We start from the raw sequence: 27,699 nt of genomic DNA, 5'->3' as shown, positions 1-27,699 counted from the left end.
CTTCATCAATATATATATATATTTTTTTTGTCCACGTGCTGCACCCCCTGCCTCGTCCCCCATTCCCAAATGAGACGCATCCTTTCCTCCTCCTCCCCTTGTTTGTTTTTGCCCATGTACTGCACCCCCTTTTTTTGTCTATTCATTATACTGCAGTGCCTCCTTTAGCTTGGTGTTTGCTTAGTGGTTGGGATGGCGGCTTGGGATCCTAGGGTCCTGAGTTCAAGCCCCGTTGGCCGCTGAATTAATACACCAGGGGGTTGACTCAGCCTGTCATCCTTCTGAGGTCGGCAAAATGAGCACCAGTATACTGGTAAGGGGGACACTGCGTCAGCGGCAAAGCCGCGTCCCAACCAATGATGCAACCAGCAGCCACAGGCTGCACTCGATAAAGAGAGAGAGAGTGCCCCCTTTTCATTTGTACCCCCCCATTTCTGTTTTTCCCCCGATGTACTGCACCTCAACTTTTATTTAATTTTTCATCTATGTATTTTATTGTTGGGTGTTACATTGATTGATTGCAAGTTAATTTTGTTCATTTACTCCCCTTCAAATTGTCAGTGCCTGGTTGTACCCGACATCTGACGGGTAAACTTCATTGACCTCGCACGGTGTACTACACCCTCTCTCTCTGTTTTAAACAGGTTTTTTTGGGGTTTTTTTTTAGCCCCAAAACATTTTGGGATTTGCTACAAACCAGTTCTACGGCTTCAACAGCCATGCAGACGTAAGCACATTGCATCGACGGTGCGAAGGCGGAATCAAAATGTTGATACAGTATCTGTGGCATTTTCTGACACCAACAGGTTTTGTTCACTCTTCTTTGGCCTTGTTGACCTACCATGTTTGAATTGCTCAGATTTGTTTGATGGCTTCCCACGCAGCCTGAGGATTGCAGTTTACCCAGCCACACACTCGAAAGCTTATCTTCCAAGCGCATAGTGTGGTTTGCCTCACGGCCGACGCACGTTGCTTTCATCTGATATTGCGGCAGCGACGATGTAGTGCAATTATGTTTTGTGGATGTTCCCCCAAAAAATGGCTTGACCATTAAATGTGCCATTGCTTTAAAAAGATCTCTATTTATTTTTGTTGTCTTTACTCCAACGAGGCATCAAAGAGCATCTTCCTGCAGTCGGTTTTGGAAAGATTGTTTATTTTCTATTCATTTTTTTTTTCATTGTTTGTTCCATTGCAACATGTGCAGATGTGACCACAGAGCAATTGTTGCTGCAGCAGATTTGGTGATTGTACAAGTTTCTGCCTTGATGTGCTGGTTTACACAAATGCTGGCTGGCTGCATTTCTTGGCACGTTTTTGTCTAAATGCAAGGCCCTCACTCAGCTCCCCCCCCCTCCCCACTTCGCCTCCTTCTCTCTGTCAACCACTCCTTCTCTCGGCCCATATTGCACTTTCCTTAAAGTTGCCTTCCGAGTCATCCCTAGCTAGCTATGCTCCACTCACGTACTGTTGGCGAGGCAGGGAAGCAGACTTCCTGCATCGTCAGTAATCTCCCACAGCAGGCCAGCTGCTTTGCTTAAACAGATTTTAGCTGTTTGAGGCACATGGAACTTGCTACCATAATTATCGAAAATGTTCTTGATTTAGGCAATACATCGAGGGTCTCCTGAGTCAGGTGATGAATGACGAGATGACGGTTTTGTTTGATCTTAAAAAAAAATAAAAATATTTAAAACCTTTTTCTGATATAAAAAGGATTCGTTTTCAAGGGAACAAATTGTACTTATTTATTTATTTTTACCATATTGGTGGTGTGATTGATGGGTGAGGTGTGTGAGGTTGTCTGCTTTTACATGATTTAAGAGCAAGCCACAGTGCCGCACCAGATTCTGCATTTGCTTCCTGGATCAGATGAGAGATTAAGCATGCTGCTCCATTAAGACCACCTGATCTATGGTTCCTTCGAACGATTGACTCGATGGCCCCTTGAGGCTCTCGTGCTAGTTTTCAATGGAGAATGAATGAATGAAAACTCGGGGTTGGAGGGAGGGGACACCCAGCTTGTCGTCCATTCTACGGACGGCACACCTTGTGATGAAATGCCCGGCCTGCGAAGCGCTGATCCGACAATTTATACTTTGGCCGGGAATCAAACCCAAGTTAAACGGCGGCTCGTAGCTCCGCACCATCCAGTCGCACAACAAAAATTGTTGGATATAATGGGTTTGCGTTTGAACTATTTTTCGTATTTATTTTTGCGCTGCAGTAAACTGATGCATAATAATTGGAAAAAAAAATTAACCTTTGCAAAGCATAAGCTCTTTTGGCTTTGTGTCGGCTGACAAATTGGGTTCTGTGATTGTGAAAGGGGTCTCATCCTTTGTAAAAACAAAACTAAAAGAATGCCTGCGCAAACGGATTAAATAAGTGTGAGGTCGACTTTGTTGTTAATGGGGAAAGTGAATTGCGTACAAATGAACAAAGAAATAGTGTTTCATTAACAGTTCGATTCCCTATAATTTTCTCAATTTTCATTTTCTCAAGTCCCTTCCAGCACTTTCCTTCTCTTCACTTAAAAAAAAAAATTTATTTACTTATTTTTGCATTCTTATACCATTCCCACATCAAATTTTCCTTTCGGGTATGCTTTTGATACTAGATATCCAAAACATCTACTTTTGTACACTTTAGCAAAGCTAAAGTGTACAGATTGCAGCTATTGTTAATCTGTTCAATTGATGATACAAAGCTGTGGCCTCATGTGTTAAAGATGTCCCCAGGCTAATGAAAGCATTACACTGCTTGACTCGGGCACACTTCACAAGGAATGACGTATTTGTACAAAGTTTAATTCTGCTTTGATGAATGATAAGTTTACACGTGCGACGGCATTTTTGAGATGTTTCATACCAACGATAAATTGTGACACTGTATTGTATTGCAGATGCAACTATTTGTCTCGAGGCTTGAGGCAACAGATTCATGGCTGACAAGTTACCCGTCCTATCTTATCCGATAACGTATACGATAGGGTAAGTTATCGGCCTATACTAAACGAAACCTGAAAAAATGTATTATTACGTAGGCGAAGGTTCTTGGCTGACGAGAATAAACATACATATTGTATAACAAGTGCAATGAACATGTAAGATTTGAAAAATAAATAAAGATGAAGATTTAGTTTATAGCTCACCTGTTCGAAGAACAGAGAGCTATAGCGATACCCCCGGTGTGAGCGTGAAAATGTTAAAGTTTTTGGTGCAAGCTATTTTTTTCCTTTCTAATGTTTTTATCTACCACACTATTTTTATACACCCATGATACCGGCCGTCCGTCCGTCCATCTGTCCGTCCGTTTGTTCCTGTCCGCACTCTAACTCCCAAAGTTTTCAACTTTCACGTTTCATATTTGGTACATAGGTACAGAATGTGGAGACGATGTGTCGCGACATACGTTCGTCATCTAAAGTGGTTGCCCTGGCAACCGGGATGCTGTTTTCCACGTAGTAGCACAATTCTGTATATACCTTCTTGTTCGGGCGTATATTGTGCTCACTTGCGCTCTTGTTACTGATTACAATATACAAATACATTTATTGCTTTAAAATTATTTGGATCAGACTTCACTGCAATGCTTTATAAAAAAAAATTAATTATTAGACGAGTCATTCAAAAACGATAAATGTATAAACAGGTGAGCATTGGGTGGCTTTGACACCAACTCTGGTTTATTTATTTATTTTAGACCTGCTTACCATGATTATGGTGATGTTGGATGGGGTTGAGGTTAGGGTAGCTTGGACCATGCGCTCGTAAATAGGCGTAGCCTTTGAACATATCACAGGTCCACTCAGAGGAACTTTTTTTCTGGTTGTGATTCTCAATCCACAATTGGCGATTATTTTTATTTATTTATTTTAAATGCCTCTGGTGGCATTATGTTTTCAGGTTGTCCGTCCGTGTTTACGTACGTCTGTCCGTACTAATTTTCTTTGCTTTCTCTGCAACTGCTTATCCGAATGACAGTTTTCACCAGAGGTACGACTACTCGTGTAGCATGTTTTAATGATTATTTGGGTGTCATAGGTCATGTGATTCAGCAGCCATTTCGTTTTTCTAACAAGAAAACTTTCAAAAACCTTTTTCTCCGAAATGCTTGAACAGATCGAAGCAAAATTTTCCAGGTATGATCGCCTCTCAATGAGAGGAACAAAAAGTTCTCCACCCATGACGTCATATGTCACATTGTGTGGCAGTTATGATTTATTTATTTATTTATTTGAAGAATATACCTTTAAAAATGTTGTTCTCCAGAACGACTTGACAGATCGAAGGGAAACCACCCACATGCTCCCAAAGCCTTGGGAATACCAGGGTGTTCACAAATATTTAATCAGTCACATGGTGTGGCAACCATATTGGATTGAACGAATATCTTAAAAAAAAAAAATAGCATTTCTCTAGAACCACTTCATCAATTGGTGTGAAACGTCATTTATGATCTAATGGTGATGGGGAATATATGTTTTGAATTTCAACTTGATCAGATGCAAAGTCTGGCAGCCAGAATTATTTAATATTTTGAATCTATGTTCAGGGATTTAAATCAAACTTGGTATAAGTATTATAATGATGCAATAACGTAGTCTGAAGCATATCTGGTGACGTCGAAGAGTGCCCTTCTTGTTTTTAGGGTGTCCCCCCCCCCCTTCACAGAGATATACGCCACAGACAAGCGAATCATCTGCTATTGAAAACAATATATATATATATATATATATATATATATATATATATATATATATATATATATATATATATATATATATATATATATATATATATATATATATATATATATATACACATACACTGAGAACGTGTGGATCTGCAATTGATTAATAATAATACAGAGATGTACACCTTGGATGCCTGACTCCGCAATTGGTGAATAAATGTACAGATATATACACTCTGGACACTATTCTGTGATTGGTCAAGTTTATTGTATGGGTTTCAATAAAATAGCCATTAACAAAGCTTTTCGTCTTGCACTCCTCAGGATAAAACTGCAACCAAATGAGGAAGAAGCACCAAACTCACGTTTTATGAAGTTACAATGTAATGTCCTCAACGTTGATTGGTTGAGAGAAAAAGGATTGGATTACTTGATTGGTGGAAACATAGAGCATCATGAATAATGATCAGGTGGAGATGAATTGCTAAAGTATCAGTGGAAACGTAATGCTGAAGGCTAGATGGGGTGGGGGGGGTGATTTTTAATGATGACTCAAACTGTGGTTTTATAAGAGTCGACCGATTTCTCAATGAAGACATCCAAGAAGGGAAGTGCGCCGGAGCATTCCATCCCAAAGGTGAACTCTAGGGATGGATGGAGAGGGTTCAGGTATTCCAAAAAGACTTCACATGCTGAGGTTGACTCAAAGACAGCAAAAGACACCCACTCTTACAATGGGGATCAGACGGGGGTCAGTCAACCGAACAGGGACAACCAACTCGGGCTTTTAAGAATGTACACAGCATGACAACTATTCCCTGTGCCTCTGAAATTGGTTACCATTTACTTCGAATAATCCTCCTTGTGCAGAGTAATATCGTATTGGCTGGTTTAAAATCTTGAGTGGAGGATGCAGTTTAGCTCACCTTCATGCATTGGGGGCCACATTCATCAGATCAAGCAATCCTATTCTTTGCAGACAGAATTTGTCTGAAATTTATATCTATTTGGATTATGATGACTTGACTGTGTGACAACTGTATCACAGTCAATGTTGAGTCATCATGAACGTCACACTCTCCCCCCCCCCCAACTAGCCCTGAACTGATTAGCATTACGTTTCCGCTGGTACTTGGTGATTCATCTCCTCCTAATCATTATTCACGATGGTTCATTTCCGCCTTCTTATTATTCACGATGCTCTATGGTTCCACCAATCAGGTAATCCCGTCCTTTCTTTCTCTCAACTAATCAACGTTGAGGACATTACATTGCGATTTTATGAATGAGAGTTTGGTGTTTCTTCTTCATCTGCTTGTGGTTTTACCCTGAGGATTGCAAGTCAAAAAGCTTTGATGATGTCTATTTTATTGAAATACATATTTAAATTTTGTTGTACGAATCGAATGTTTATTCTTGACTTTCATCTGAACATCAAGGCTGGCCAGCCAGTTCATGAAAGACTTGAGCCAAAAACATTCCCTGGCAGGCCCTTCAAAAAGCTGGGAATAATTGGGGTGGTAGCAGTCATTGGTGTAGTTTGTGATTTCATTTATTTTATTTTATTTTATTTTTGGAATCATGATTTGATGCCCTATCTCACTTCCTTTTCATGTCATCTTTAAACGACACTAAAAGGTAGTAAATGTACATTCACACTACCTGATGTCTTTTCTGAGCCATATCTCCAAGTATGTGGTTGCAGAAACTTTTTATTTTTGATGAAATGTGAAAACAAAAAAGTTATTTATTTAGCTTTCACGTAGCTCTGCTATACTCAGCTGCTTTCATTTGAGTAACCTATTGGGACCATCTGTTTATCATACACTTCAAAATATAGTTTTTGAATCATCCCAGAACACTTCCTCATTGTCCCTTCTATTTTCTCTTCCCTAGATTTTTCTCATCCTCTGCATCCCTCTCCTTTTTGGCTTGTGCCTTGTATTCGTAAGTGCTCCCTCAGATCCATGTGGTTGGTGTTGGTGTGTTATTACATTGTTCATCTTATAAAGATTTTTTTTTTAACAGCCTACCCATTGCTAAATGATTATTTTGGTTCATACCTAATAGGCGGTGACCATTTATAGTGAATGTGAAATATGGCTCGTGTTGTAACTTGTGATAACAAATATTGTCAGTCATTATCCAGGGTAATGGACTGCTTATTATAATTTGTTGATTGAAACTAGATAAATGGAGATAAGGACTAAATAAATAAAATAATGGTACTAACTTCCTGTTGTCCTGTTTGTAATGGCATATCTTATGGTGGTGAAAGATTCTGCCATTATCGGGTGGGGTTTGCTCTCTGTGAGTGTTAACTCGCACACACGCACACACTATTATTTTATTATTTCTTTAAGGTGATCAACCAACCACTTTTTTTGAATGCTGGTATGCCACATTAGATTTGCACCAAACCTTTGTATTGTTCATCAGCGACTGCAGGAATAAATGCAACAGTACTGTGCTCTGTTTGACTTGCACAAACACCATTAACAGTGAACTCCAGTAAAAAGCAATTAAAAATAAAATTTTTTTTTTTTTGGTGTACATCATCAAGATTCATGGAAGAGCTAGATCACAGAATGATCATTGTGCAACACAACAAAAGGAACAGCAGGAAAAAGGGTAAACAGCAACATCAGGGAGGGAGAAAATAGACAGACACGGACAAACGAGGGATGCAAATGACAACAAGGGCTGGAGGGTGGACAATATGTATACAGAAACAAAATTTGGGGAGGGGTAGGGGGTGATTTTAACGGGTGTGGGAAAAAAAAAAGATTGTTTTGGATAGGGGATGATTTGCGATGGTGGTGAACAGCTGTCTTGAAGAATGAGATTGAGGGTGTGTAAGTTGGCTCCACAAGTTGAGAATAAGAGATACAATTGAGTGGAGGTGAGCAGTGATCCTGGATTTAGGCAGTTTCATGAGGAAGGGGTTTCTGGTGGCCCGTATGTGTCCTGCAGATACCTGGGGGGGCAAGCATGGAGAGGGCAGAGGGTGCAAGATCAGAAAGGATGCGGAAGAAAACGGAGAGACCACTGACCTGTCTGCAATGGTTCGGTGATCGGCCTATAGACTCAGCTTCATTGTGCGGGATTCCAATGATCTTGAAGGTCTTTGTTTCCACAGCATCAAGCTGAGCAAGGTGCGAGGCAGGGAATTGGTTGAGGGGGAGCAGTATCCCATAAAGCCATGGATGAAAGCCTTGTCGATGGACAGGAGGTCAGGTGTGCTAAGGAAGAACTTGGCACGACGGAGGATGCCCAGTCGGCGTCTGGCTTTGGAGGCCAACTTTGCAACGTGGCTTTCCCAAGAGAGACGTTTGCATTTGTGAATATAATTGTTTTAAGATGCGTTCACTTTTTGTACAAATTGCTCAGTTTGAAAAAGGAATACATGTGGTTTCTTGGCACCCTGGTCTCAAACACCTTTTGGCTGGAGTTGTCGGATGACAGGAATCTGCTCCAAATATGTCATCTTGGCAGAATGCAAAAGTGCCAAAAATTGTTTGTGGAGTCTGACAGATTTTCTCTTGCTGAACAATGCAAACAAATAAGTTCATTAATTACCTCTGCCACCGAAGGTGAAGGAGGTTGTTTTCACCCCCTTTCTGTTTGTTTGTTTGTTTGTAAGATATCTCAAAGTTGTATACAGATCCGGATGAAATTTTGTGGACAGGTTGGGTGTGTGACAAGGATCCTTGATTAGGTTTTGGTGAAGATCTGGATGTGAATCCAACTTATAGAATTTTAAAAGTGATTCTTCACCATTGGGAGATGGGTCTAAATTTATATATAGCATGATGTCTCAAAAAGTTGTGGATGGATTCGGATGAAACATGGTGGACAGGTTGGGTGACCTGTCAACGACTGCAACCCTTAACCTGAAGGTGTGAGGATGATAAACAAAACAAACATTTGTAATGCTATCATTTCAATCAGGAGGCTGACAAAGGAGAATGTAAATTTCTGAGGAGGAGAACCAAGCTTTGAAGCTGTGTGAGATACTGTTAGAAGTAAACAGCAGTCAGTTTGCTTCTGTAATATGTCCTTTACAAAAACATCTTGGTTTGCTCAATCTGTACAGAATACAACCAAGATGTACAACTTGCTTTCTTGACACTTGGGGGTAAAAAAACTAAAAAAAGGTTATTTTGATGTTCATTTCTAAATTTGAGTCGTCACTGTGAAATAGTTTTTACTGGGAAAAGATTTTTTTATCATAAAACCTTCAGTGATTTGATACTCATGGAGGAGGTTGTACATGTATTGCATGTAGAAGGACATTATGATGTCATACTTTTTATATGAATTGCAAGGACATTGATAAACGATAGATAAATGAACATATTATCTGCCAGTCTTGCATTTGAGATCACACATCATCGTTAGCCGTGTAATTGGATGTGAATGCTTAACAGACCAATCCAAAAGTTGTTTTTAGACAGTGTAAGTGAATGACTTGTGGATTGTCATTGAGATGTATTCTAAACCAATTAACTAACCTGACCTATCTCATAACTTGATCGGTACAGGAAATATAATCAAACTAGCAGGGACCTGTGGAACCTCCATGCAATGTATAATGTGTCTACAAGTCCTCAACTCTCCTCCCATCCACCTTACAAACCCCGTCTTTAACCTCCCTCTCCCAACTTGAAAGCTTCAATCCCCTCCCTTCCCAGAAGTACTCAACCCCCCCCTCCATCCCCCAAGTCTTGCACTCCCAACTGACCCATCTTTGCTTTCATCCCCCCCCCTTCTCTCAAAACACTAACTCTGTCCTACTCTCCCTCTACCCTCCTCCCACTTATAAAAGTGAGAGGGCATTCTTACATCGATTTATCATGTTACCACAATCAGTCTAGTGTGCATATATTACAAAGTAATTATTACAAATTTTATTATTATTTTATACAAAAGTAATTACAAATTATAAATTTAATTTCAAAGTATCTTACTTTGAACCTCCTTATTACTCGTCAAACGCCGATCTCAGTATTCTGGTCTATTTTGTGTCACTGATGAGCTCTCAAAGCATTTTATACCAAATTAGGGAATGAATGAATGAATAAATAAGTAAGTAATGGCAGACATAATATCATTTTTTTGAGGTGACAATTGTGGGTGGAGTCAGGCCATCCAAGCTTCACCCTGGACGGACAGAGCGACATATAGACTGGCGGAGAATATTATAGGGGATTCCTTTTGTTCCCCTTGCTTATAGTAAGTTGTTCCAGGGGTGATGAGATGTGTGTTGGTCCCCATGGGTCTGGAACTGAACCAGAATGGCACCAAGTTCCTTGACTTTGCAAGAAGTCATGAACTTGGGGTGGCTGGTTTCATGGTTTCAGCGTCAAAAGGCTCATCGCTGGAATTGGTATTCCAACGCTGGTGTTTTGGCAAAGGAGATTGACCATGTGCTCATTGATGGCTGCTGGAGGATGATCCAGAACTGCAGGGTCGGCTGGAGTGCTCAGTTCCTCAATACCGACCACAGGCTTGTGGTAGCAACTCTGAAGTTGCAACTTGACTCCAGGAGAATGGCACCATCCCAGCCTAGGCTGGATGTTGGCAAGCTCAAAGATGAGAGGGTAGCAGAGGAGTTTGCGTACAGGCTGAGTGGAGATTTAGGCGGTCTGTTTGCTTTGGGGAATCCTGAAGAGTTGTGGAGTGCCTTCAAGACCACCATCCTAGATGTTGCCAGTGGATGTCTTGGAACTCACCGAAGGGTGAAGAAGAATTTTGTCTTTCAAGAGACACTGGATACTATTGACCAGTCATAGAGGTTAGCTATTCATGGAGTTGAGGCCTAAAACTGTACGTGCGCTGAGGGTGGACAAGGAGGCCTATGTGCGAGGAATCTGAGGGCATAGAGCATCACCCGTGGTCAAGTGAGTCTCGTCCTACTCACAGGGGAATTTGTGCATTGCGTTGCATGCAGTCCTGTGCTCTGCCTGGAACGCAGGCATCATCCCAACTGTCTGGAAGAGGGTCTTGTTGTTCTTCTGGAAAGGGAAGGGTGATCGCCAGGACTGCAACAACCACCGAGAGGGGAAGCTGCTCTCAGTGCCGGGCAAGGTCTTTGCTCGGATAATTCTTGATAGGGTTCGCCACCATCTGCTTGAGCACCAGCACCCAGAGCAGTCAGGCTTTACACCAAAGAGGTCAATGGTTGACCGTATCCTTGCCCTTTGGGTCCTCACTGAATGCAGACGAGAGTTTCAGCAGGGGCTGCTTGCAGCATATGTTGATCTCTGCAAAGCGTTAGATTCAGTGAATCTGTGTGCTCTCTGGAAGATTCTTGCTCTTTGTGGGGTGCCACCAAAACTGATCAATCTGGTGTCTGAACTATACTTGGGTACTGAGTGCTGTGAGATGTGGGTGGTGATACCATCTCTGACTTACTTCCAGTTATTACTGAAGTTCGTCAGGGGTCTGCACTGGCCACCACAGTTTTCAGCACTTGTATGGACTGGATTCTGGGGAGGATGTCAGAGAGATCAAGGTGCTGATTGAGGAGTCGGAGCCGCTGGGATTACAGGTTTCCTGGGTCAAAACCAAAATCCAGGATTTCAATGATGTGTTGGATGCTATCTTGTCTGTACCTGTTTGTGGTGATGATATGGAGGTCACAGAGAGATTCACTTACCTTGGCAGTGATATTCATGTCTCTGCTGGCTGTGAGTCAGAGGTCAATAGACGTCTGGGTCGGGCCTGGGGAGTCATGGATTCACTGGATCATGGGGTGTGGCGCTGCCGGTACCTGTGCGAGAGGACGAAAGTCCGAGTCTTCAGGTCCTTGGTACTTCCAGTCTTGCTCAATGGATGCGAGACTTGGACTCTGACCAAGGATCTGAGACGGAGACTAAATTCCTTTGGTACCAGGTCTCTTTGGAGAATCCTTGGCTAACGCTGGTCGGACTTTGTGTCCAACGAGCGGTTGCTGAGAGAGACTCGGATGAGATTTGTTACCTGCATAGTCCGTGAGCGTCAGTTGCGGCTGTATGGACATGTGGCTCGTTTTCCTGACGCTGATCCTGCTCACCAGATTCTCTCAGCGAGGGAGTCTCATGAGTGGAGGAGGCCAGTGGGCCGACCACATGCCTCGTGGTTGCAGCAGGTTGACCATCATCTCAAGGAGATGGGGATGGGCCTGGCATCTGCCTGGGGGATGGCCAGACCGAGGCCCCTGGAGTACCGGCGGAAAGTGGACGCAGCGACGCGCTGTTCTGGCACATGCTCCCATACCTGACCTGACTGTCAATCTTCGTCTATTTAAAAAAAAAACATTAAATAAATTATATTTTAAAAAACTGTCCTGCTTCGATTTGGTCTCCTTCCATTATAATAAATATCCATCAGATCCCTCGGAATCACCTCCTTTGCAATGTACAAAGTCCTGCCTCATTCAGCCATTCCTTTTAGCTAAGTCTAGCTAGCCCTGGACTCGATCTCACTATATGCTGAACAGTGAGATGTCATGACCAAAAGTGTGGAAGCAATACCACAATAAAATTCCCAGAAATGATAATGTGGTAACCGAGCAAGTTGCACAGGTGGTCTCATTTTTGGCACAGGAATAGGTCAGGTCAGGTGTGGTAGCATGCACCGGAGCAGCGCGTCGCTGCATCTACTTTGCGCCGGTAGTCCAGAGACCTCCGTCTGGCCATCACCCAGGCAGATGCCTGGGACATCCATCCCCATCTCTCCCATCTCCCCACCTGCTGCAACCACAAGGCACATGGTCGGCCCATTGGTGTCCTCCACTCACGAGGCTCCCTCGCTGTGAGAATCTGGTGAGAAGATTCAGCGTCAGGAAAACGAGCCACGTGTCCGTACAGCAGCAGCTGACGCTCACGGACTATGCAAGTAACGAATCTCATTTGAGTCTCTCTCAGCAACCGCTCATTGGACACAAAATGTGACAATAGCCAAGTATTCTCCGAAGAGACGTGGTACCAAAGGAATTAATTCTCTGTCTCAGATAACTGGTCAGAGTCCAAATCTCACATTCAAAGAGCAAGATTGGAAGCACCAAGGACCTGAAGACTCAAACTTTCATCCTCCTGCACAGTATAAATAATAAATCCTCCAAAAAACAAAACTTGTCTTGGAATAAGGCTCACTTGGCTGTGCCTGGATGGGTTTGAGTGGAGAGGAGGAGCAGCTGAAATGCAAATCCTATCCAGGTTCCCCCTGATGACTTTTTTGGGGGGGGAGGTGGTATTTCCTGTCGAGGCTCGTATGAGAGCTAACACACAGAAACTCACAACAAGGGGGGTGGGAGAGGGAAGGAAAAAAGAGTGGGGAACAGACATGAAATCTGTGGAAGGGAGAGGGATAGTGTGGGGGTACACAGGGTAAACTAGAGGGGGAGCACTCGGTAGAGTGCAAAACCTCCGCCGCCAATACTGCTAGGTCACTCAAGTGAACCTGATATCCTATTCATTCAATTTGACATCAACAGTGCTCACAGAGTTATAGTTTGCAACTTTCCCTTTTACTTTTAACTTTTACATACTCAATTCGTTCGTCATAACTAGATTCCTTGAGACAAATTGATTTTACGTGGGTATATCCACCTGAAGTTCCAAAATCAGCCGCAATTATAATTTTGGCATGTTTTTTGTTGGAAACACTTATAACATGTAAAAATGCAAAAAAAAAAAAATCGAAATTTTGTTGAAAACAAAGTTGCAAAATTTTGTTTTTTTTTCCTCTAACAATTTTTTTGGGGGTTGGAAATCACTTAAAACATGTAGAAATGCAAAAACAAAAATTCAAATATTGTTTCAAAATGGCTGCCATAGTGGCTCCATTGCATTACTTGATTACTCCATTGCAGGAATGTACCTATTTGGTCTTCCATTTGATTTGAATTGAATATATTTTAATCCCATTCTAAATTAAATTGAATAATAATTTAAAAAAACATCATGGGTCAGGGTCAGGTGTCCAATCAAAGCGGAACATCTTGGTACCCGGTCATCACTGCCAGCAGTTATAAAGTGGCAGTTCTCGTTCTGCCTCCTATTAATTACATAAAACACCAGTACACCAACACTCCACAAAATACACCATAAAAAACAAGTCCTGGTGAGGGTCTGCAATCTCTGGTTGCTCTTTTTATTGTTTTTTGTATGTGGTCCCAAATATGCTGTCAATTTCGGTCATACAAGTGATGAGTGGTGGAAAGAATCTGTTGGGATTCACTAGATATCCGTTATTGTCGGGGTGTGTGTGTGTGTGTGTGTGTGTGTGTGTGTGTGTGTGTGTGTGTGTGTGTGTGTGTGTGTGTGTGTGTGTGTGTGTGTGTGTGTGTGTGTCTGCAATGCGAGGCTCCACAGCACAAACCAGCAAACCGATTTCGATGAAACTTGACGAACAGGTGCCAAATGGGGGCTGTGAGTGTGCGCATTTGAGTTTCGTGCTAAGGCCGAAGTCACATTTGGCACGGCGGCCATAGGGTCTACAAAATCTACGGCCACTAGCAATTATAGGGCGGCCTCAGTATTTCCACGGTCACACAATGTAGCAGTCACATATGTTTTTATTTTTGGGGTAGCCGCACGGGGTATTTAGAAATTGTGGAGACCGAAAACGTGGGGGTGCCGTACGGTCTTTGATTTGATGTCGCACAGTGACCTTAGGGCGTCCCTGCAGCGGCCATAGAATTTTCAAGGCAGACACAAGGTAGCCTCAAGGTGCCCGCAAGGCGACCGCAGGGGGGCCATAAGGTGACCGTGCGGCCAGACGGATGGTACCGAGTGGGTATATATACCAGTTCTTTTTTTACTGAAATAAAAATATAACAGTTTGGAATATACCAGAATATATAACTGAATATACTATAACTATAATATATAACAGTTCGGAGTATAGGCAAATACCTATACTCCAATCTCTCGTGGTAGCGCACGGCCGACGCAGACTGCCACAGAGGTCGTACGTAGGATGCACGGCGGGTGTAGGGGAACCGTGCGTCGACCCTGCGTTGCCCGCAGGTAGTCACACAGACCGCAAGGCCACCGTACGTTGAACACAGGGACGCCTTAGGACTACCCTACGGCGACCGTGGAAATAGTGTGGCCGCCGTAATTTTTTGGGGGTTGGCAAAATTCATTTTTCATTGATAAGAGCCTTCGGCAGCCGCACGAATAACGCAAGCCCACCGTACGCCCTACGTACGGTCGACGTGGAACACATCTACGTCACAGCTTGGCTTGTCGAATTGCTACGGCCAACGTAGAAATGAAAAAAGTTATAACTCCGTGCTATAATTCCACGGCGACCCCTACGGCCTGTAAAAGATAGCCATATGGCGTAGGGCCACCCTGAGGCCACCTCAGAAACTCTGAGGCCGCCGCACGTTTCTGTCAATTCAGGGGGGGGAGGGGGGGTACGGCCGCTGTATCCTAGCCGTAGAGCAAATGTGATTTAGGCTTAAGCAACCACCCGTTGCTATGCAGCGGCTGAAAAACCGCGTTTTAAGAACCCAAACGGTAACTGACTTAGCGCAGCTTCTGTGATAGGTAGAGCGACCGGACCAACTCCTGCCAATTCCTTGCATCCCCATCTAGTTATCGTGACAGCATAACGTTCCTCTATCTCTCGTAGTTTCCGAATGGCAGCCCTCCGAATGCGGAAAGGTGGCGAACCAGGGAATATGTTAAGTGACCTTGACCTCGGAAACCGTCGACGGCGGAACGTTCAAATTCGGTGTATGGATAGAGTTTAATAACTACTACAAAATTGAACCGCAGCATTTTTCCAGATTCGATCACCAAGGGTGGCGGGGCTGAAATACGCAAAATTCGAAAAATACTTTCTCGACCTACGTTCACTATTTTCAATACTTGTCTCAAGTGCTTGTTGACATTTGACACCGCACGGATATGGACTTCTTCGAACAATAACAGCAGTTTATTCTCATACTAATAATAATACTTTGATGTCATTATATTTCAGTTTATACATTGTAATTTCATTATATTTTAGTTTGATGTCTTAATGGATTTTGATAACATGCGATCTGAACATCAACTGCATCTCCAATTCAACTCCTCTTGAGGAAATATTGGGATTCGCTAGATATCCCTTATAAATTAATATCATCAAGGCGAAACGGTTAGACGTAAACGAAAGCGTCTTGGCATGGTGATAGAATATGGTTGGTAGAACATTTTTTGTCATTTACACTTTCCTCCATCTCCACTCTGAGGAGTGCCAGTTGGCAAAATATGCAATAGGAAAAATCTTGCCAGGCAGAGGAACAATTGTATGTGAACCAATACGTCTTGGCAATGAATCTTCGTCGGTGGATCGGTCAGAATGAAAAGCATCGTATCCAGCGCTTCGATCCAAGCGGATCCCTCGTCGCCTACCGGCTTGTATTACTACAATTGGCTCTTCAAATGATTTATGTTCGCAAAGACGTATAGTAGAAGAAAAAACAACTACCAACTGGATACCTAAATTGGATCGGTTTTAATTTTTAATCATACGTTTCATTCCTTTTGTTTGGATGTTTTGTTTCCATGTATGATGATACACAATGCCTGTGCTGCTGATGAGGATCAATTTACTCGGTGTGTATTGGTCAGAAGAAGCTCACCTCCGTACTAGTAAATAACAAGAACGTTACAATGCATTGCACAATGTAAATTGGTTGTTGCAGGACTATTTAAGTTTGTTTATTTCCTGTGAAGCATGATTTTGCTTCTTCGATTTACTTATCTTTTTTTCCTTGAGGTAATTACATGCAGTTGTTGCTTTTCATTGGTCTTATTTTCCCGTTTTGAAATGTTTGAAAAAATATCATCTGGAGGCTGTAATGATGAGATGTTCGTGTTTTCAAGGTTATTTGTCATTTTTTTGGACAGTTGTTCGGTTTTATTAAAAGCTTTTGTCCAATGTTGTTTCTTTAGCAAAAACAAAAACAAAAAACCAAGCAACTTTTTGTAGTTTCTTTGGAAGGGCTTTGAGGTTTAATGTTTTCCATGACTGATGCACACAGACTTTGATATGTGTGTGTATGTATATGTATATATATATATATATATATATATATATATATATATATATATATATATATATATATATATATATATTTGTATATGTATGTATGTATGTATGTGTGTGTGTGTATATATATATATATATATATATATATATATATGTGTATGTATATATATATATATATTATTGCGGGGTCAGGTGAGAAGACCACTCGGTGGGGGAAGCTACGTCGATTCCCACCAGACTCCCCGGAATTGTAGGCCATCGCTCACGGATAATTCTGTGACGCGGCGGGTTGCTTTACCGGCCGTGGACGCCAATAACTCAACCGCGTGACCTCGGGTCCTCCCTTCTATAATCGGGTTACCTAATTAATCATGTGGTTTAACCACCGGGAAACCACGCCCTCGGTACGCCTTGTCCGAACCGGATCACTCTACCGGATCAGATCACCTTTCCGGATCGGATGCAGCCGAGCGACACTGCCAAGGACGTACCGGCTAAAGTAGCAACAGATCGTTGGGAATAAAGACCCGGCTAAACTTGGATTCAAACAATGCTAGACCAATGAGAGAAAAGACAAAGGCGAGCTGGGAACATTCCTAATGACAATTATTTATTAACAAGCAAGCGAGGAAAGGCATGTGGCACAACAAACATTTATTGGGTATGTATCGCAGGGAAAGAGGAGAGAGGTGTGGGGTGTGTTTGTTCGAAGGCAGGATGTCTCAAAAAGTTGTGGTCGGATTCAGATGAAATTTGGTGGACAGGTTGTTTGTGAGACGATGACAAATTGATTAGATTTTGGTTTATATCTGGATACGGCTACTAGAATTTGTGATTATGATATTTTTTTATTCCCCCCCCCCCACTATCGAGATATGGGGCCAAAAACTAATATAGCACGATATCTCAAAAAGTTATGGGCGGATTCTGACGAAACTGTGTTGACATGGATGTATGACAAAGACAATTTAATTCGATTTTGTGAAGATCAGAGTCCGGATATGATAAAAAAAATTTTGAGCGATTCTTCAGCATTGAGAAATGGGGCCCAAAACGATATACTGTCATGCATGATTTATTGAGATGAATTATGTTCTACTGGATAAGGCATTGTGTGGTGTAGGTATGTGCTTTACCAAGTGCCCTTCTAGTTACCTCTGCCACTGAAGGTTGGCGTAGGTTATCTTTTCACGTCTGTCTGTCTGTCTGTCTGTCTGTCTGTCTGTCTGTCTGTCTGTCTGTCTGTCTGTCTGTCTGTCTGTCAACAGGATATCTCAAAAAGTTGTGGGTGGATGAGTTGGTTAGGTGACGAGGACAAGCCGATGAAATTTTAATTCAGGATTGAATCCATATCCGGCCTATCGGTGGAATTCAATATGTAAACTAGAAGGGCACTCAGTAGATCACATATCTCTGCTCTGCTGTGCAATGCATGATCCAATAGAACACAGGCCCAACAAATGTATAGTTTTTAGCCCCATCTCTCAATAATGAAGAATGGCTTGAAAAATTAAATAAATCTCGTATCCAAATTCAGATCTTCACCAAAATTGAATTGCTTCTTCCTTGTCACACACGCAACGTGTCTACCAAGTTTAGTCCGTATCCGTCCCCAACTTTTTGAGATATGGTGTTGCATATAATTTTGACCCTCTCTCTCGATGGTGAAGAATCACTTTAAAAATTCTAGTAGTCTTATCCGGATCTTCACCAACATCTAATCATTTCGTCCGTGTCACACACCTAACCTTCCCACCAAATTTCATCCGCATCCATCCTCAACATTTTGAGATATCCTGCACACAGACAAATGGACAAACAAATGAAAACTCGCTCGTTGAGTGACAACTTGGCAAAACGGAACAGCATTCCGTGTAGAAAATACCTTCCGTCAGGCTGAATAGTTAAATTTTGTATGCCACTGATAGGTCGGATATGATTCCGGACCTAAAGCAAAATCGAATCGGCTTGTTATTGTCACAGAACCAACTCTTCCACCTCGTTTTGTCACAAGTCATCCAAAAATTTGTGAGATAACATGCTATGCATAGTTTTTGGTCCCATCTCTCAATGGTGAAGAATTGGTTAAAATAATTGTTGTATCCAGATCTGGATTTGGATCTTCCCCAAAATTGAATCGGTTCTTGTGGGACTCCCAACATGTCCACCAAGTTTCATGTGAATCCATTCATAACCTTTTGAGATATTTTGCTATATATCGTTTTTGGCCCCATCTTTCAACGGTGAAGAATCATTTGAAAAATTCTCAACTCTGGATCCGGATTCGGATCTTCACCAAAATGGAATCAATATTCGTCCTTTTCACACACCTAATCTGATCACAAAGTTTCATCCGAATCCATCCTCAACTTTTTGAGATATCATGCAATATCGTTTTTTGCCCCATCTCTCAATGGTGAAGAATTACTTTAAAAATTCTCAGATCCAGATCTATATTCGGATCTTCACCAAAATCTAGCGTTGCTATCCCTGGCCAGTCACCAACACACAATTAAAATTCAAAATGATTGTTTGATAACTGTGGCCATAAATTGTGTGACAGACAGACAAACACTACAGACCAACATACTTGACAAAAAATTTTTTTTGGACAATTAACAAACAGAGGGCGTGAAAACATACCTCCACTGCCGAAGGTGAGGGAGGTAACTCGTCAGCTTGGTGGAGGCATGTGCTCTACCAATTGTCCTTTTAGTTTTATGTCTGTATTTACGTTTTGGTTTGTCTGATTAATTCCCATTTATCTGTTGTACACAATGGATATTTACTCTTGGTTATGTTGCTTTGTGAAATGCAAAGTTTTAACCTGAAATCTCTGTATTCCAGAGCGAGAAACTACTTGAGTGAAGACTTCTTTGTTTGAAACACATTTTGAGTTATCATGAATGCCCAGCCTTTCCCCTACATGTTCATCTTATCCTGAAATTGGAATGTGGACAAGTCTCGAGCAAAGAACCGATTTTTATTTTTATTTTTATTTTTTTCAGAAAAGTTGATAAATGCAGGTACTCAAGGTGTGTTCACACAAGGTTCAAGAACCCAGGTCTATGTTAACCGAGGTTAGTATGTTGAAGCTTTGGAGTAGTTTTATCAGTTCAACGTCGCTATTATGGGGTCTTTGAGTGTGAACACTGCATGAATGGTTGCTCCGACATGACACACACACTCTCTCTATCTCTATCGATCTATCTCTCTCTGAGGGTGTTGTCTCCCGGCATTCTCTTGGTGATAATCGTATGATCCACTGCCACACATTCTCTTGAGGCCTGCGACCTGCTGCCTGCCCCATATTCAGTAATTTTATGTGAATGCCAAAACCTTGCTGAGGATATAAGTTCTTATGAATTGATAGTTGCTGGTTGCAGCATTTTCTGGGGACAGGGCTGTGCCACTGATGCAGTGTGCTCAATTACCAGTACATTGGTACTCATTCTGCTGACCTCAGAAGGATGATGGGCTGAATCAACCTCATCTGGTGTTAATTCAATGGTAAAAAACGGGCTCAGACTCCTTTTTTATCTTGCCAAAACGGAGTTTTTGCAAGATATGTTAGTCAGCTTGTATGTTTTTTTTTTATTTTTATTTTTATTTTTTGTTTGTCTGTAATCACGTATAAAAAATTCTGCAGAGCGCATTTATCATTGGAAATTTTTGTAACTTCGCATATCAGAGGCCTATAGAGGTTCCTTTCAGCGCATAAAATTTTGAAGGTCAAGGTCAAAGGTCAAGGTCACTTTGTCGCAAATCAGGGGAGTCGATGAAACCCTTATTTTTTGAGTAATTTTGATCGGATCGTCTTCAAACTTCATGGGAATATAGTTCATGGTCTGGCGCTCAGCTGATTAATTTTTGGTGGCGATTGGGCTTGACCTTCATGGTTAGCGCCTTAGGTCAAACATATTTGACCCCAAGGTCAAATTTTCAAGTTTTAGGAACCATATCGTGTAGTATCTCAAATTGAACACCTCGATGAGTACTTTCTAGATATGTCAAGCTTGAGACATTATGACGTCATTTGGTGACGTTATGAGGAAAACGCATATTTTTCATGGTTACTCTGTAGAACGATTCTCATCGGAATCTCTCGTAGGCAGATATTCCTCAAGGAGACGCTCCTGGTGGATAGCAGCTCTGTTCACCTCAGTGTGACCTTTAAAGAAGTCACACGTAGTCACCTTTTGGCAAGATACGCGTCACCCTGCGGTTGACATTGGTTAATTTTTTTTTTTTTTGTATACCTTGTCGAGGCTCGTATTAGAGCTAACACACAACGCACATCAAGGGGGGCATGAGACAGGAGGGGAGGGAGTGGGAAGGACAAAACAGTGGGGAACAGAGACATTAGGAGATCTGTGGAAAGGAGAGGGATAGGACGGGGAACATGGGGAATACAAGATGGACATTACAGGGACTTTCAAGAAGGAAAGCAGGGAATTTGAAGGAGGTGGGCTTGGGTGGCTTAACGGGGTAGAAAAGATTGAGGATTTGGATGGGGGATGATAAGAGGTGTTGGTGAACAGCTGTTTTGAAGGTCTGGAGGGAAGAATGGGATTGAAGACAGTGTGGGAGTTTATTCCAAAGGCGGGAAAAAAGAGGAATGAAAGAGTGAAGGTGAGCAGTGATTTGTGATTTTGGTAGTTTTACCAGAAGGGGGTTGTTGGCGGACCTTGAGCGCCCTGCGGAAATGTGGTGGGGACTAATCGCAGAGAGAGCAGGGGAGCGAGACTGGAGAGGAGACTGAAGAAGACAGAAAGACCACCGACCAACCTGCGGTGATTGAGTGAGAGGCCCAAAGACTCAGCTTCATTGCGTGAGATGCCGATGATCCTAAATGCCCTGGTTTCTACAGCGTGAAGCCGAGAAAGGTGGGAGGCAGGAGCACCAGCCCAGAGGGGAGAGCAGTACTCCATCAGGCTGCGGACAAAAGCTTTGTAAGTAGTCAGGAGCTCAGGTGGGCCGAGGAAGGACTTTGCACGACGGAGGATTCCCAGTCGGCGACTGGCGTTGGAGGCCATCTTGGAGATGTGGCTTTCCCAGGAAAGGTCATGGCAGTACAGATAGTGAGACCCAGAAGCTTGAAAGAAAGGACTTCTTCCAGAGGATTGTTGAGAAAGTGGATGGGGGGGTTTCTAAATGGTCCTTTTGAAGAGACCTCGTGAGAGTGAGAGATTTGTCCGGATTGAAAGACATGTTCCACGTGTTGGACCAGTTTGTGATTTTATCCAAATCAGCAGTGAGTGAAGAAGCTGCTGCTTGCCGGTCTGAGGGATGACCGATGGTACAGCAGAGGGTGGAGTCATCAGCAAAGAGATATAGAGGATTTTCCAGAGAGTCGGAGAGATCATTGATGAAAACCAGAAAAAGAACAGGGCCCAGAATGCTACCTTGTGGAACTCCAGCCTGGACAGGAAGGGGGGATGAAAGAACTCCATTTAGGGCCACATGATGACTGTGACAGGAGAGGAAGTCTGCGAGCGAGGAACCATAGGAAGAGAGTTTGCTGAGCAGGGCAGGGTGCCAGACTGTGTCAAAAGCACGTGATATGTCCAGGGATATGGCTCGTATTTCCTGTCTGGCATTGAGGATCTCCATCCATTGTTGGGAGAGCAGAAACAGCATATCCAGGGTAGAGGGACCTGGTCTGAAACCAAATTGATGATCAGAAATCAAGCCATTGGAGAAGAGGAAGGATTTGATGTCTGAAGCGATGATGGATTCCATAACCTTGCTGATGATTGGGAGAAGGTTGATTGGTCTGTAGTTGCAGGGATCTGTTTTTGCACCTTTTTTGTGCAGGGCATTGATTTTTGCTGATTTCCAAGCAGATGGCAGATGACCTTGAGCAAATGAGAGGGTGAATAGAACAGAGAGAGGGTGAGCAAGAGCAGAAGAGCAGGCTTTGAGGACACGTGGGCTAATGCCGTCTAGACCGGTTGCAGAATCTGAGTCGAGGTTTGACAGCAAGCTCTCCACCTTGCCAAGAGAAAAGAACACAGAGTCCAGGGACAGTTGGGTGCGACTGGGTAAGGTGGGCAGAGAAAGCGATGGGTTTTGGACACAAGATTTCGATGCAAACACCGAGTTTAGGCATTCAGCCTTTTCACGTGCGGTATCAGCAGTGCGGCCATTTGAGGTAAGGGAGAGGATGGAGGGGGAACATACACCAGAAACAGATTTGATTAGATGCCACCAGGATTTTGAGGGAGAGAGGTTTGAGAGTTCAGACTTGAGATGAGAAAGATGTTGTTTTTTGGCTCTCCTGAGGGTAGATACACACTTGTTCCGAGCTTTATGGAAGGAACTGAGATTGCCCTCAGTTGGGTTTGCTTTCCATGAGGCAAAGGCAAGTTGTTTCAGGACAACTGCCTCGCCACAAGCTTCAGTGAACCAAGGGCGGGAGGAAGGGTAGGACAACTAAAGACGAGAGGGTATAAATCTGTGCATGAGGGAGAGCAAGTTTCTTTGAAAGAATTCCCAGGATGAGTTGATGTTCGAGAAAGTAGCGATAGGAGACCAGTCTACAAGTTTGAGGGCTGCTTAGAGACCCTGCCAGTCGGCTTGAGTGAAATGCCAGACTCGACGGTGGTGAGGTGGTTCTCTGATGACAGTCAGAGAGATGTCCACTTTGACAAGGACGTGGTCAGAAGAACCGATTGGAGCGGAGGAAGAGCGGCAGATATTGTCAGGGAAATTTGTCAAAATCAGATCCAGAAGAGATGGAGTACCATTTGTTGAGATCCGAGTAGGAAAGTTGACTGATTGAGTCAGTCCCAATGAGTCGCAGAAAGCTTTTGCTGAGGTGCCATGGCAGGTGAGAGAGGTACCCACACCGAGCCAACTGGCATGATGACAATTGAAGTCACCACATATGAGAAGATAGAAGTTGGTCCATGTTTTCAGATAGTGAGGTGTAGATGGAGTCATCACTGTTTGGTGGACGGTACAGTACACATATAAACATGAGGTGGGAGTGGAGAGGAAGCCATAGCCAGAGGTATTCCTGGGGGTGTGGGGGAGTGAGGGCAGTGCATGGAGAGTGAGCAATAGAGTCTTTGATGAAGAGAGTAACTCCACCAGGGCGAGGCTCAAGTCTGTCATACCGGAGGAGGGAGTAACCAGGGAGAGATACTTGGGAGAGATCCTTCACTGTTTAGCCAACAGCAGGCTCAACTAAAGAATGTATCAAATGAAAAAGTATTATTCCCCCTCTTTTCTTCTGGATCCATTGCTCCAGGATGTAAATGTTGGTGTCTTTATTATGAACCTAACAAATTGATCAACCAATTCTCTCTGACATTGATGATTTGAATACAGGCCTCCGTGAACGATTGTGGTGGGAAAAAAATATAAAATAAAAACGAGCTGGAATATCAGTGTGAATTTAATACACAACTCTAAAAATTTAACATCCACAGCTGAGGTATGTTGTTGGTAGATATTATGATTATATTGCTTTGTTCAAATAACTAGTACGTGCCCATAAAAAAATAATAATAATAAATAAATAAACGACATAGGCCGTTTCTTCGCTCTCACGTGCCCGTACGTGCGCGACCCGGAAGTTCGATATTATTCGCAGTTCCGATTATTCGCAATTTATTTTTAATACCCAATTATTCAATTAGCGCCAACGTATTTTACCTTTTCGCAATGTCGTGGCAAGGAAAAACAAAAAGAGAAGAGAAGAGAGAAAAAAATTACTTCCTGGTTCGGAGCATACCAGCACTCCGATGTTCCCGAAATTTATACACCATCTAATATGAAAACGATCATAACTTGGGCCATTGTGTTTATCTATAAATGCGCATGATAAATCGAGAAATTATTAGAATACACAGTCATCACTCTCCGGAAGCCCGTACGTTGTAACCCGTAATGGGGAACGTGGCTGAGCTTCCCTTCCGCATCGGCCACGCCCACGCAACAACGTGTCTTCCCATTGGTTTGGTAAATAAATGGCCATAACTTGGGAAGCACTTGTCCGATTAATATCAAACCTTGAAAAGGCACATCCTCAGGTCCCCAGCAATATACCTGGCAAGTTTCAATTAGATCGGACCAGTGGTTGTCGAGAAACAGCGGTCACACGCACGCACACACACAGACACACACACAGAGATTGCTGGAATTATAGATAAACTAGTGCATGCCCGTAGGTGTGTGCCCGTGGGTGTGTGCCGGTAGGTGCAAACAAAACAAAAAACTTTCAAACCGCATGCCAGAAACAACCACACAGGCCGTTCCTTCGCTCTCACGTGCCCGTACGTGCGTGGCCGTACATGCAAAAAAAAAAAAAAAAAAAAAAACTTTCAAACCGCGTGCCAGAAACAACAACCACACAGGCCGTTCCTTCGCTCTCGTAAACGACGATTGGATTGGGGCATTGTGTTAATAAAATCGAGAAAGTACAGAAATCGAGAAAGAAAGAATACAGTAAGTCGATAAATCAAGAAAAAAAAATCGAGAAAGAATACAGTAATCGTCACTTACTGGATTGGGGTATTGGGTTTAAGAAAATCGAGAAAGAAATCGAGAAAGAAAGAATCGAGAAAGAATACAGTAATCGCCACTCTCCGGAAGTGAAGTCCTCACTGTCCGGAAGTTCGCATATGGCAGTTACGATTATTCGCAATTTATTCTTAATGGCCAATTATTCAATTAGCGCCAACGTATTTTGCCTTTTCCCAATGTCATCGCAAGGAAAAGAGGAAAGAGGAGAAAAAAAACGTGCAAAAAATAATTTACTTCCTGCTTCGGAGCATCCTGCTTCCTGCTAACTCTGATGTTCCCCAAATTTATGCACCGTCTAATATGAAAACGATCATAACTTGGGGCATTGTGTTTATCTATAAATGCGCATAAGAAATCGAGAAATTATTAGAATACACGAAAAAAAAACGTGCAAAAAAAAATTTACTTCCTGGTTCGGAGCATACCAGCACTCTGATATTACCGAAATTTATACACCGTCTAATAGGAAAACGATCATAACTTGGGCCATTGTGTTTATCTATAAATGTGCATAAGAAATCTGTGGTGTAGCCTGCGGGCATGCAGGGTGGGGCATGATGATGATGCATGATGGGCATGATGATGGGAGGAGGGGTCGGCGTGGTCATCGGGTCTGCAAGGGATATAAGGTGTGCGCGCCGCCTGAGGCGTTGTAGTAATGCTGGAGTCGCCTGGCTCGTGAGTGTGCTGAATACGGAATAAAGGAGAGCCGCGGGCAAAGTACGCCCGCGCTCGCGCTTGTGCAACACAGCCCGGCTCGACTGTCCTCCCGCTCGTGTCTGCCTGCTAAGCATCTTCTATTCAGTACATTACAGTTGGCTGACGAGGATCTTCGGATCGGCGTGTGCAGGGCGGCAAGTAACCCGTGCGGTTCCAAGCTACGGAGCCAAGGGTCTCGCCAGCACGAGCATGGCAGAAGGTCGGGGCACGGCGCACGGACGCGTACCCGTGTTCGGGGGAGATGAATTTGAGTTGTTTTCTGAACAGTTAGGTTGCTACTTTCGCGCGAATGATGTAGATGATGAAGAGAAACGCAAGGCGATCTTGCTCGCCTCGCTATCAACGGAGCACTACCGGCTGCTGAGTGATTTGGTGGCTCCAAATAAGCCCAGTGATGACGAGCTATCGTTTCAGGACATCGTGGCGAAAATGAAGACCCACTTGGCGCCAGAGAAGTCGTTACATCTCGCACGGTTCCAGTTCGATCACCTCGCTAAGGGTGGTGAGGAGCGCGTTGCAGACTTCGTAGCACGGGTGAAGCATTCGGCTGTGCCTTGCAAGTTCACGACAGAGGAGCGTCTGACACGGCTCAGAGATCGTTTTATTTCTGGTCTGCGAGACGCAAAGATGGTAGCAGCCATCCTGCGGTTGACCGACATCACATTCGACTTGGCGGTCGGGACTGCTTCGTCTGTCGAGCAGACACTCACGGATGTCCGCACCATTGCTGGCCAGGACGTAATGAGTAGCTCCAGCTGGGGCATGTCGGCTGATCCCGAGGTCCATGCAGTGACCGCGCAGGTGCCGCAGGTCGCGCAGCCCGGAGTCCGCGCGATGGCTCAAGTGCCGCAGGTCGCACGCGCGCCTGGCGGTGCGGGACGAGGGCGCGCACCGCAGCACGGTCGCACCGGGAGCGAAGGGGCTTTCCAGGGGTGCTGGGGGTGTGGGGGTCCGCACCTGCGACAAATGTGCCCGTATAAGAACACCGTGTGTTTGCATTGTCACAAGGTGGGACATTTGAAGCGTGTGTGTCGGATGGCGGGGGCCTCCGTTGGGGTCTTGAATGACGAGGTGCGGGAGGACCCCAGTGACCTGGAGATCGGCCTGCAACCGGGGCATGGCGATGCCGGCGAGCCGGAGCAGGAGATGCAACCACGGTTGAGTCTGTTTTCCGTTGGTTCGGAGATGACGACGCCGGTCACGGTGGAGGTCGAAGTGAATGGCCAGCCGACCGTGTTTTGCGTGGACACCGGGGCTGCGGTGTCGGTCATGGGTGAGCAGGCGGCTCGTGGTCTTCGCGGTGTTCGCCTGGTCAAGACGGTCTTGTCGCTGTACACGTACACCGGTGAGGCGATTGCACCGCTTGCGAGGGCCGACGTCTCAGTGCGCTACCGAAGTCGACGCGCCCGGCTCTCGGTGTTCGTGGTGCGAGGGGAGGGGCCTGCCCTTTTGGGTCGGGACTGGCTGCCGCACCTTGGGCTGGATCTCCAGTTCGTACCTCCAGGTGTGCCAGTGCTCTCTTCGGTGCCTTCGTCGAGTGCCGAGGGCGAGGTTCTGGCGGCGGGAGCCGCGTCGATGCAACGGGAGCGGCCGTTCGTTGCTGCCTGCGGCGGTGATGTACGGTTCGGGAGCGGCGAGAGCCGTATCAGCTCTCGCGATGAGTTCCCGCGCTTCGGCAGCGTTCGTGAGGCAATGCGCGCCGGTGTTGTTCGG

At 43.9% G+C, this 27,699-nt stretch overlaps 1 protein-coding gene across 6 annotated transcripts in view; it reads left to right on the top strand.

Annotated features, from left to right (window-relative positions):
* LOC147015135 (unconventional myosin-IXa-like) overlaps positions 1-27,699 on the top strand; it is a 219,456-nt gene that overhangs the window by 2,301 nt on the left and 189,456 nt on the right. Inside the window, exon 2 of one of the 6 annotated variants that reach the window (XM_085849587.1) lies at positions 2,906-2,993. The exons of the other annotated variants lie outside the window; for them this stretch is intronic. The gene's annotated coding sequence lies outside the window, so the exon portion shown is untranslated. The remainder of the gene's footprint in view (positions 1-2,905; positions 2,994-27,699) is intronic. 6 annotated transcript variants of the gene reach the window in all.

The sequence above is a fragment of the Eptatretus burgeri genome, chromosome 12 (assembly GCF_056783735.1).
Source record: "Eptatretus burgeri isolate ZD-2024b chromosome 12, Ebu_testis_v1, whole genome shotgun sequence".
Taxonomy (NCBI): domain Eukaryota; kingdom Metazoa; phylum Chordata; class Myxini; order Myxiniformes; family Myxinidae; genus Eptatretus; species Eptatretus burgeri.
Note: the sequence above shows the minus strand (reverse complement) of the source record. Positions and strands in the feature narration are given on the sequence as shown.